General features: G+C 47.2%; 1 pseudogene; it reads left to right on the forward strand.

The window, feature by feature from the left end:
- The first annotated feature begins 8266 nt into the window (after positions 1-8266).
- Positions 8267-8385, forward strand: LOC136638348 (5S ribosomal RNA; annotated as a pseudogene).
- Positions 8386-10035: the final 1650 nt, after the last annotated feature.

Consider the following 10035-nt stretch of genomic DNA (forward strand, 5'->3'; position numbering starts at 1 on the left):
TCCTTGGGGCTCACCGCTTTTCACCTCTCTCCATTGTGAAAATTGCCCATTGACACCCACTCTCTGCTTCCTGGCCTCCAACCAGTTCTCAATCCACGAGAGGACCTGTCCTCTAATTCCCTGACTGTGGAGTTTTTTCAGTAGCCTTTGGTGAGGGACCGTGTCAAATGCCTTCTGAAAGTCCAGATATATAATGTCCACGGGTTCTCCCGCATCCACATGCCTGTTGACCTTTTCAAAGAATTCTATAAAGTTTGTGAGGCAAGACTTACCCTTACAGAAGCCATGCTGACTCTCCCTCAGCAAGGCCTGTTCGTCTATGTGTTTTGAGATCCTATCTTTGATGAGGCATTCCACCATCTTACCCGGTATGGATGTTAGGCTGACCGGCCTATAGTTTCCCGGGTCCCCCCTCTTTCCCTTTTTAAAAATAGGCGTGACATTTGCTATCCTCCAATCTTCTGGCACCATGGCCGTTTTGAGGGACAAGTTGCATACCTTAGTCAAGAGATCTGCAACTTCATTCTTCAATTCCTTAATAACCCTTGGGTGGATGCCATCAGGGCCCGGTGACTTATTGATCTTTAATTTATCAATGAGGTCTGAAACATCTTCTCTTTTAACCTCTATCTGACTTAACTCCTCGGTCAGGAGGGGCCGTTCGGGCAGCGGTATCTGCCCAAGGTCTTCTGCCGTGAAGACAGATGCAAAGAACTCATTTAATTTCTCTGCCATCTCTAAGTCTCCTTTTATCTCCCCTTTCCCTCCCTCACCATCCAGAGGGCCAACCGCTTCTCTGGCGGGTTTCCTGCTTCTAACATATTTGAAGAAGCTTTTATTATTCCCCTTAATGTTGCCGGCCATGCGTTCCTCATAGTCTCGCTTGGCCTCCCATATCACCTTCTTACATTTCTTTTGCCACAGTTTATGTTCCTTTTTATTCTCCTCATTAGGGCAAGACTTCCATTTACGGAAGGAAGCTTCCTTGCCCTTCACAGCCTCTCTAACTTGGCTGGTTAGCCATGCGGGCACCCTCCTGGATTTGGTGGAACCCTTCTTTCTTTGCGGTATACACCTCTGCTGGGCCTCTATTACTGTTGTTTTAAGCAGCCTCCATGCACTCTGGAGAGATTGGACTCTTTTTACCCTCCCTTTCAACCTCCTTCTAACCAGCCTCCTCATTTGAGGGAAGTCCGCCCGTCGGAAGTCAAGGGTTTTTGTTAGAGATTTGCCTGGTATTCTTCCCCCCAACGTGCACGTCAAAACGGATTGCAGCATGATCACTGTTCCCCAATGGCTCAGTAACGTTTACATCTCTAACCAGGTCCTGCGTACCGCACAATATTAAATCCAGAGTCACCTGTCCTCTGGTGGGCTCCGTGACTAGCTGATCTAAGCCACAGTCATTTAGCACGTCAAGAAATCCGGTTTCCTTATCGTGACCAGAACACAAATTGACCCAGTCAATATGAGGATAATTGAAGTCCCCCATGATTACAACCCTGTCCCTCCTTGTCACCTCCCTGATCTGTTTCCTCATTTCAAGGTCCCCATCAGATTTCTGGTCTGGAGGACGATAGCACGCCCCCAGTATTACATCGCTGCACAAGCCTGGTAATTTAACCCACAGAGATTCTACGGTGGAGTCGGACCCACCTTCAATCTCTACTTTGCTGGATTCTATCCCTTCCTTAACATAAAGGGCCACCCCACCTCCAACACGCCCCAGCCTGTCCCTCCTGTAGAGTTTATAGCCCGGGATTGCGGTATCCCACTGATTCTCCGCATTCCACCAGGTTTCTGTTATGCCCACTATGTCAATATTTTCCCTTGTCACCAGACATTCCAGTTCTCCCACCTTTGCTCGTAGACTTCGGGCATTTGCATATAAGCATTTATACACGGAATGCCCCAGGATGGGCTGCTTTTTCGCTCCTTTGTCCCCGCATCCTCTCATTGTGCCAAACCGTCTATCACATCCCATCACCCTACCTTTCCCAATTTCTTCTCCTACCCTGCCTTTGTCTTGTTGTTCTCTAACCTCCCCATCCTCATCCCATAGGGATGAGGAGTCTCGAACCGGATGCCCCTCCGCTCCTGTCGGCCTTCCCCCAGGGATCAGTTTAAAAGCTGCTCTGCCACCTTTTTAATGTTATGCGCCAGCAATCTGGTTCCATTCTGGTTCAAATGGAGCCTGTCCCTCTTGTACAGGCCCCGCTTGTCCCAAAACGTTCCCCAGTGCCTAACGAATCTAAACCCCTCCTCCCTACACCACCATCTCATCCACGCATTGAGACCCCTGATCTCCGCCTGCCTAGCTGGCCCTGCACTTGGAACAGGTAGCACTTCAGAGAACGCTACCTTTGAGGTCCTGGCTTTCAGCTTCCTGCCTAAAAGCCTAAATTTGGCCTCCAGGACCTCCCAGCTACACTTGCCCACGTCGTTGGTGCCGACATGCACCACAGCCGCTACCTCTCCCACAGCACTGTCTACTAGCCTGTCTAGACGAGAAGTGATGTCCGCAACCTTCGCACCAGGCAGGCAAGTCACCATGCGGTCCTCACATCCGTCGCAAACCCCCCTCTCTATGTTTCTAATAATCGAATCCCCCACTACAAGAAGCCCCCGATCCCCCTCCCGCCGAGGAGTATCCCGAGTGCGTTCAGATACAGGCCCATCCCCTGGAGAAGGGGTCCCCCCTAGGGGATTGTTTCCCTCCTCTCCAGGATGACATCCTCCAGTCCCGAGACTTCCCACCCGGGCAGCCGAGGAGCTGCACGCCTGAGGTTGGGACGAAGCCTGATCGTCCCCGGAAGTCTCCCCACAGTCCTCCTCTGGCTGCCTGCGCTTCTCCAGGTCGGCCACCAAGGCTTCAAGGGAGCGGACGCGTTCTCTGAGAGCCTGGAGCTCCTTGCACCGAGGACACACCCATGACTTATGCCCCAGAGGCATTTAATCATACATGTGGCACTCGATGCAGAACACTGGATAGCCCCCACCCTGCTGCTGGCTGTCTGACTGCATAGCTTTTTTGTTGTTGTTGTTGTTTTATTTAGGGGTCCTTTTAAAAACCGTACACTGGATAGCAGCCCTTTTCTCAAGGGAAGAGGAAGGGCAGTGTATGGGGCCCTGGCCTCCTCGCCCTGCTGCTGAACTCGCCCAGATGCTAAACTCTCGTGCCTTACCTGGCACTTAGTTCCCGAGGCACTGGGTTCCCAGAGGCCACATGCGTCTGCAGAGAGCCTCACACGATGGCCCGCCTAGCTTTATACTCCTGGCTGGCTCCTCCTCCCTCCTCCCTTCCTGATTGAAAGGGGGCTGGCCTTCCCAGGTGAGTTTACAAAAGCTCAGGAAGGCAAATGGCTGCTGATGGGCGTGACCTACTCTGCAGGCTCCTGAATGGACTGCTTGGATTAGCCTAATGGGGCTCTTAATGGGTTGGGAATTGGCCCTTCCTAGGTTCTTTCCCTCCTAGTTCTGTTCTCTTAGGCTAGACTGTTTTTGTTACCTCAAGCTAGTTTTTATTTGGGTTTGTTTAATTATTTATTGCTCTCTAGATCCTGTGTCCCAATTTACTGACCTGTTTAGGTTATGTTCTAACTTAGATTAAGTTTAACCTGGGTTAAGTATAGGTTTAATTTAAACAAGTAGAAAAACCTGCTTTCCACTTTATCCTCCTCCCTTCCTTAGATTAGGTGCTACCTTAGGTGCAGCTAACTTTCAACTTTGATTTAAATGCCTGACCCTTGGGCTCTTACTCACGAGTAGGACTCTGCTCTTACTCATGAGTAGGACAGTGTGAGCAGGAAGAGGGGTTTCTGGACAGGGAGGGTGGAACAGGGGTCTGATTGGGCCTGGAAGGAGGCGGGATTGGCAGTGGCAGCAACCCCGACTCCCAGGCCTTATATCCATACACAGGCTGCTCGGATTTGTACCAGCTAAATAGCTGGTGAAGATCTGAGCAGCCCCATAGCTATTGCTGGGGCTTGACACAGGGTAAGGGGAAAAATATCCCTTTGAGTAGTCCTCCAGTATCTCCTACACTGTGCTGGATATAGCACAGGCCATGCAGCCAGGCTGCAGCAGCGCAGGTTAGGATTGGGCTGCCTGTCATGTGATATCCATTTTCAAACGTTAAGCTAGGATTTAATAAGGGATAAGAAGGTACTTCGATTATGAGTTAAAAGATATGAGTTAAGACAATACTTAAAATCTTTGAATGGTTTAGTTAAGAAGAGCATTCAGATGGGCACCTGATCACCCAAGATAAATGTCTGCACTAACTTTAGTCAACCTGGACCCCAATACTTACATTATATCTAGTCTCAAATAACTTTATACAATTTAGATTGGGGAAAAAGGAGTTGAAAAAAATTCACTCTGCTGGATCAGGAGACAACCCCAATCTACTTGGTCCAGCATTCTTTTTCTAACTTAAAACAGTCGAATGTCTCTGAAAGCTTGGGAGTAAGCCATCTTCTATCCAAAGATACAGCAAGGCTGATCTCACAACATACTGTACTCGGATACAGAATGTCTGCACATTTCTGTGAGTAACTTTATCTTGTCCATTTTTACAGACTATCCATGTTCACCAGTGGTTCCTAATCCATGGTCCAGGGACAAGAGATAGTCTGCGAGGTCTCAGGGGAAAAAAAGATTGCCTGCTATCATTCTCAGTGTCTTACTCAGTAAGCACTCTTCCACAGACCACCAGGATGGAAAATGGACCACCCACAGCCGCAGCTGGCAACAAAAGCAGCAACCCACAAATCTTCTCTATAAATAATAAATCTCTAATAAATCATTTCTAATTACACAGGCCTGCAAAACAGAGAGTCAGAAAAACTTTTTATCAAAATTTATGGTAGTTTGATTTGAATTCGGAGTGCTGATTCCAAAAATGGCATCGGTTTTGCCCTATCGCAAAAGGGTTGAAGGGTTGTGAAGGGTTGAAGCAGCTTCTGTCCTAATAACCCTCCTAATCATGCTGTCTATCTGGCAAGTTTGAATGGCAAGGACAGTCAAAAGGAGAATAACTCTCCATGACAACCTCCAGCTTTGTAACTCCTGCCTCTAGAAGTCCAACAAAGTCATAACTTAACCATCTTCTCTGATTTACTCAAAATTGTTTTGTTAAGGCAGCCATTTGAGACACACATATACAATGCATCTACATGCTTCATTAAGGGCACAATCCTAACCAAGTCTACTCAGAAGTGTTCAATGGGACTTACTCCCAGGAAAGTAAGGTTAGGATTGCAGCCTAAACAGACCAAGGGAAATCAGGTATCCAAGTACAAAATCTTGATTCTAGTTTAGCATATTCATGGTGGATCATCAAATCATTGAAATTTCCCAGCCTGTCTGGGTGTTGAATCATGAAAATAAATTGCTAGAAGTGTGTTAATACATAGTATCAGACAACTTTCAGTGGAAATTAAAAGCATAAGGGGTGATCTGTCTGTGTTAGTTCTCTTTTCAACTTACTGAATGGATTTTTAATTAATCTTTCTAAAAATAGTTCAGCTAAAGAGAACAATTTTTCCCCCAAGATGAGCATTTGATATGCATCATCCATTACTTATTGAAAGGGGAGGAGCACATGTGCAGCCAGATATTAACCATTCTTGAACACTTCTTCATAATTACTTCCTTTCAACTAAAAATTCAGTTTAAGTGAGAGACACAAATACCTTTAAATATGGACACCAAAACCTGATAATCACTGATACTGTATTTTCCACCAGTGGCCCACTAGCACATAATATATCAGGAATTGTGTTATGTGTGGTATAGATTCTCCCCATACAAAGATATTATCATTCAGCCTTACATGAAAGGCCACACTAGATGATAAGTCTAATTCTAGACTAAATACCATATTTGGTGAGCAGCTAAATCAATTATTCCTCTCCCCCCAAGTCTCCATAACAAATTTCCTTTATGAGACAGTATACAAGCCCAGTTACCGTATAAGACGCACCTGACCATACGACACACCTAGTTTTTAGGTGAGGAAAACAGGAAAAAAAAATATTCTGAACCAAATAGTTTATTAAATATTTTATTACACTATAACAGAATAACATTTGAACCATATAAAGTGAACAGCAGTCAACAGTGGCATTAAGAACCATTATCACTGTCATTAACAAATGGAGAGACTTAAAGGTTTGAGTACTCTAGTTTTCTGGAAACCCCAAGAACTCATCATTGCTAGAGTCAGAATTTATGAAGCTCACAAAAGCAGGTGCATACAAATAGGGGATCACATTATCTTTCTGCTACAATGATGTTCTGCCAAATCCCAATCCACTGGGCCTCGTGCCCGCTTAAGGCTGATCAGTCCCCCTTGTGCAACTCACCAGTGCAGGAAGCAAAAGTGAGTCCAGTTCCAGTCCACAGATGCCAAGTAAATCAGTCCCATCAATCAGAGTTGCCAAATCAGAGTCCAAAACCAATAAGCCAAATTACAGTCCAAGGTCAGTCAAATCCATCAGGGTATCCAAGTCCAGTCACAATCCACAGTCAGATTCCAAATTCAGTAAACCCAGTCAGTCTCCTCTCCAACCTGCACTCCATCAAAACCCACAACCCCTTTCTGCCTCAGGTACTCCTTATATCCCTGAGGGCCCTATTGCCTTCCAGTGGCTGCAGCTGTGCAGCACACTCTGCTGAATGCCCAGGCCTTACCCTTAAAGGGGCCACTGCTGACACCACATCTACCTCCTCGCCAGTTCTTCCGTGATTCCAATACAAATGAACAAGTGGAAAGTCCAACCACAACTTGAATTCTCAAGACACAACAAACCTCTGGATTTATGGTGATTTACCTGGGGCTTGTGCAATAAGCAAACACTGGCATTCTGACCAAGGAGACAGTTTTTTCTTTGTGATGGGGGGGGGGGGCTTACATTCAGATGCTGGATGAGGTGAGTGAAAGCGCCCCTCCCCTGCTGTGTGAGTGTGTGGGGGGGGCAGAGCATCTGTGTGTGTAAGAGAAGGGGGCAGCCTGTGTGTGTGAGAGAGGGGGTAAAGTGTTTGTGTTGCAGAGAAGTTGTGATGCTCCAGGCTTTGGGGGGGGGGGAGAGAGAGAGAGAGGCTGTGATGCTCCAGGTTTGGGGGGGGAGAGAAGCTGTGATGCTCCAGGCTTGGGGGGAGAGAGGATGTGATGCTCCAGGCTTGGGGTGGGGGGGGGGAAAGAGAGGCTGTGATGCTCCAGGCTTGGGGGGGAGAGAGGCTTTCCTGGGAGTAAGCCCCCTGACTCTAATGGGACTTACTTCAGAGTAGGCATGCACAGGATTGGGCAGTGAGACTGCCACCCCACCCATGCTTTCCTGGGAGTGAGCCCCAGTGACTCTGAGACTTACTTCTGAGTAGCCTCTGACTGCCCGGGGAAGCAGAGTGAGCGGGCAGGGGGCGGGGCCAGGGCTGGGGCATTTTTTGTTTTTGTTTTTTTTGTTGTTGTTTTTTTTTGCAGTATTCGCTCCATAAGACGCACACACTTTTCCTCCCACTTTTTTGGGGGGAAAAAGTGCGTCTTATGGAGCGAAAAATATGGTAATCTCTGTCACACTGGGCTGATTTAAATTAAGACAATTTAAAATCACCTAGAAAAGGCCAATTTAAATCATTGATTTAAATCAAGGTTTCCCATTGGTACTTCATGTATTTCCTAAGCAATGATGCATGCTAACTGGTTAATCTAACCCAGGGATTTTCAACCTTTTTCATCTCATAGCACACTGACAAGATTTTAAAATTGTCAAGGCGCACCATCAGTTTTTTGACCATTGACAAGGCACACCATGCTGCTGGTAGGGGGCTCAAATTCCCCAATTGCCCTACCATAAATGACACTCCCCAAACTCCTGCAGCACACCTGCGGACCATCCACAGCACACCAGTGTGCCACACCACAGTGGTTGAAAATCGCTGATAGAACCCCTAAGCCACGTTAATTTACAACTAAACAGAGCAGATGTATCTAGGAAGGTATACAGATGTCCCCCTCCCTGTAGTTCCCAGTGCCCTCCATACACCTCGCACCCCATTACCTTTCTTTAGCAGCATTACATTCCTGCAAAGTGATAACTTGAACAAATGCTGTAAGCAGAAAGCTTATAGCAAGACAAGCAGTCAAACAGCCTGCAGGAGACTAGAAAGGAGATTGAACAAACAGGAAGCATGAAGTAAGCATTAGTTCTTAGTCTTCCTTCTAGGGGGCAGGCTGCTTGCCTGCATGTCTTGCTGCAAGCTTTTTGTTTATAGCACTGTTGCCCTGCACATGCCTGATCTTAGCTGATCTTGGAAGCTAAGCAGGGTCAGGCCTGGTTAGTACTTGGCTGGGAGACCACCTGGGAATACCCGGTGCTGTAGGCTTATACCGTAGTCTTTCGAGACTGAAGGTTGCCAACCACTTGTTCAAGCAAGACACATTATCACTTTGTGTGAATGTAATGTAGCTAAACAAAGGTAATGGGGTGTGAGGGGCTGTGGGGAACCATGGAGATATATTTGTATTGGCAACCTTCAGTCTTGAAAGACTATGGTATCGCACTCTGAAAGGTGGTTCTGGCACTGCGTCTAGTGCGGCTGAAAAGGCCAATCAGGAAGTGACAATCCCTTCCACACCGGGAGCAAGTGCAGTCTGTCCCTGGTCTGTCTCCCTGGCTATGGGCCTTCCTTCTTTGCCTCTTTGCCTCAGACTGCTGGCAAAGTGTCTCTTCAAACTGGGAAAGGCCATGCTGCACAGCCTGCCTCCAAGCGGACCGCTCAGAGGCCAGGATTTCCCACTTGTTGAAGTCCATCCCTAAGGCCTTCAGATCCCTCTTGCAGATGTCCTTGTATTGCAGCTGTGGTCTACCTGTAGGGCGCTTTCCTTGCATGAGTTCTCCATAGAGGAGATCCTTTGGGATCCGGCCATCATCCATTCTCACGACATGACCGAGCCAACGCAGGCATCTCTGTTTCAGCAGTGCGTACATGCTAGGGATTCCAGCACGTTCCAGGACTGTGTTGTTAGGAACTTTGTCCTGCCAGGTGATGCCAAGAACGCGCCGGAGGCAGCGCATGTGGAAAGCGTTCAGTTTCCTCTCCTGTTGTGAGCGGAGAGTCCATGACTCGCTGCAGTACAGAAGTGTACTCAGAATGCAAGCTCTGTAGACCTGTATCTTGGTATGTTCCGTCAGCTTCTTGTTGGACCAGACTCTCTTTGTGAGTCTGGAAAACGTGGTAGCTGCTTTACCGATGCGTTTGTTTAGCTCAGTATCGAGAGAAAGAGTGTCGGAGATCGTTGAGCCAAGGTACACAAAGTCATGGACAACCTCCAGTTCATGCGCAGAGATTGTAATGCAGGGAGGTGAGTTCACATCCTGAATCATGACCTGTGTTTTCTTTAGGCTGATCGTTAGTACTGTTTTCTGTTTTCTGTCAGCTTCTGTCAGTTTTCTGTCAGTACTGTTTTCTGTTTTCTGTCAGTACTGTTTGACTGTTTTCTTTAGGCTGATTGTGTGTACCTGGAAATTGGAAAGAGAGATGTGTAAGTAAATCATAAGGTGCAGGGGGAAGGGCATTGTGGGTACCTGGAAATTGGAAAGAGATGTGTGTGACCATGTTGATAGGGTCCATGGTATCCAGTATCCACAGGTGGGCAGGAACCTATCCCCTGTGGATGCAGGGGATGCCTATACTTCATTCTATTGTTGTTGCTTTTTGCTTCTTCTCAGCTACAATAACTCTCATGTGAGGAGGATAAGGTGAATGCGGATGTGGCTTGATGGGTGGGTCACTGCAGTAGTTGCTCTGTGTTGAATAAAGCCCAGTGACTGGTTCATGCAGCTCTCTCTCTCCCCCCCACCTGTACATCTATGTGCAACATGCCACCTGTCAGGGCTCCTGCTCTCAAGTTCATAATACAACATAGTATATAGCCCTATCATGCCATATTTATGATTCTTGACTTCAAAACGATGGACCTGTATAGCTTTGTTTTAATGGCATTGAATAAACCTGCTCTCCCTGACGCAACGT

Source organism: Tiliqua scincoides, chromosome 1 (genome assembly GCF_035046505.1).
Source record: "Tiliqua scincoides isolate rTilSci1 chromosome 1, rTilSci1.hap2, whole genome shotgun sequence".
Lineage (NCBI taxonomy): Eukaryota > Metazoa > Chordata > Lepidosauria > Squamata > Scincidae > Tiliqua > Tiliqua scincoides.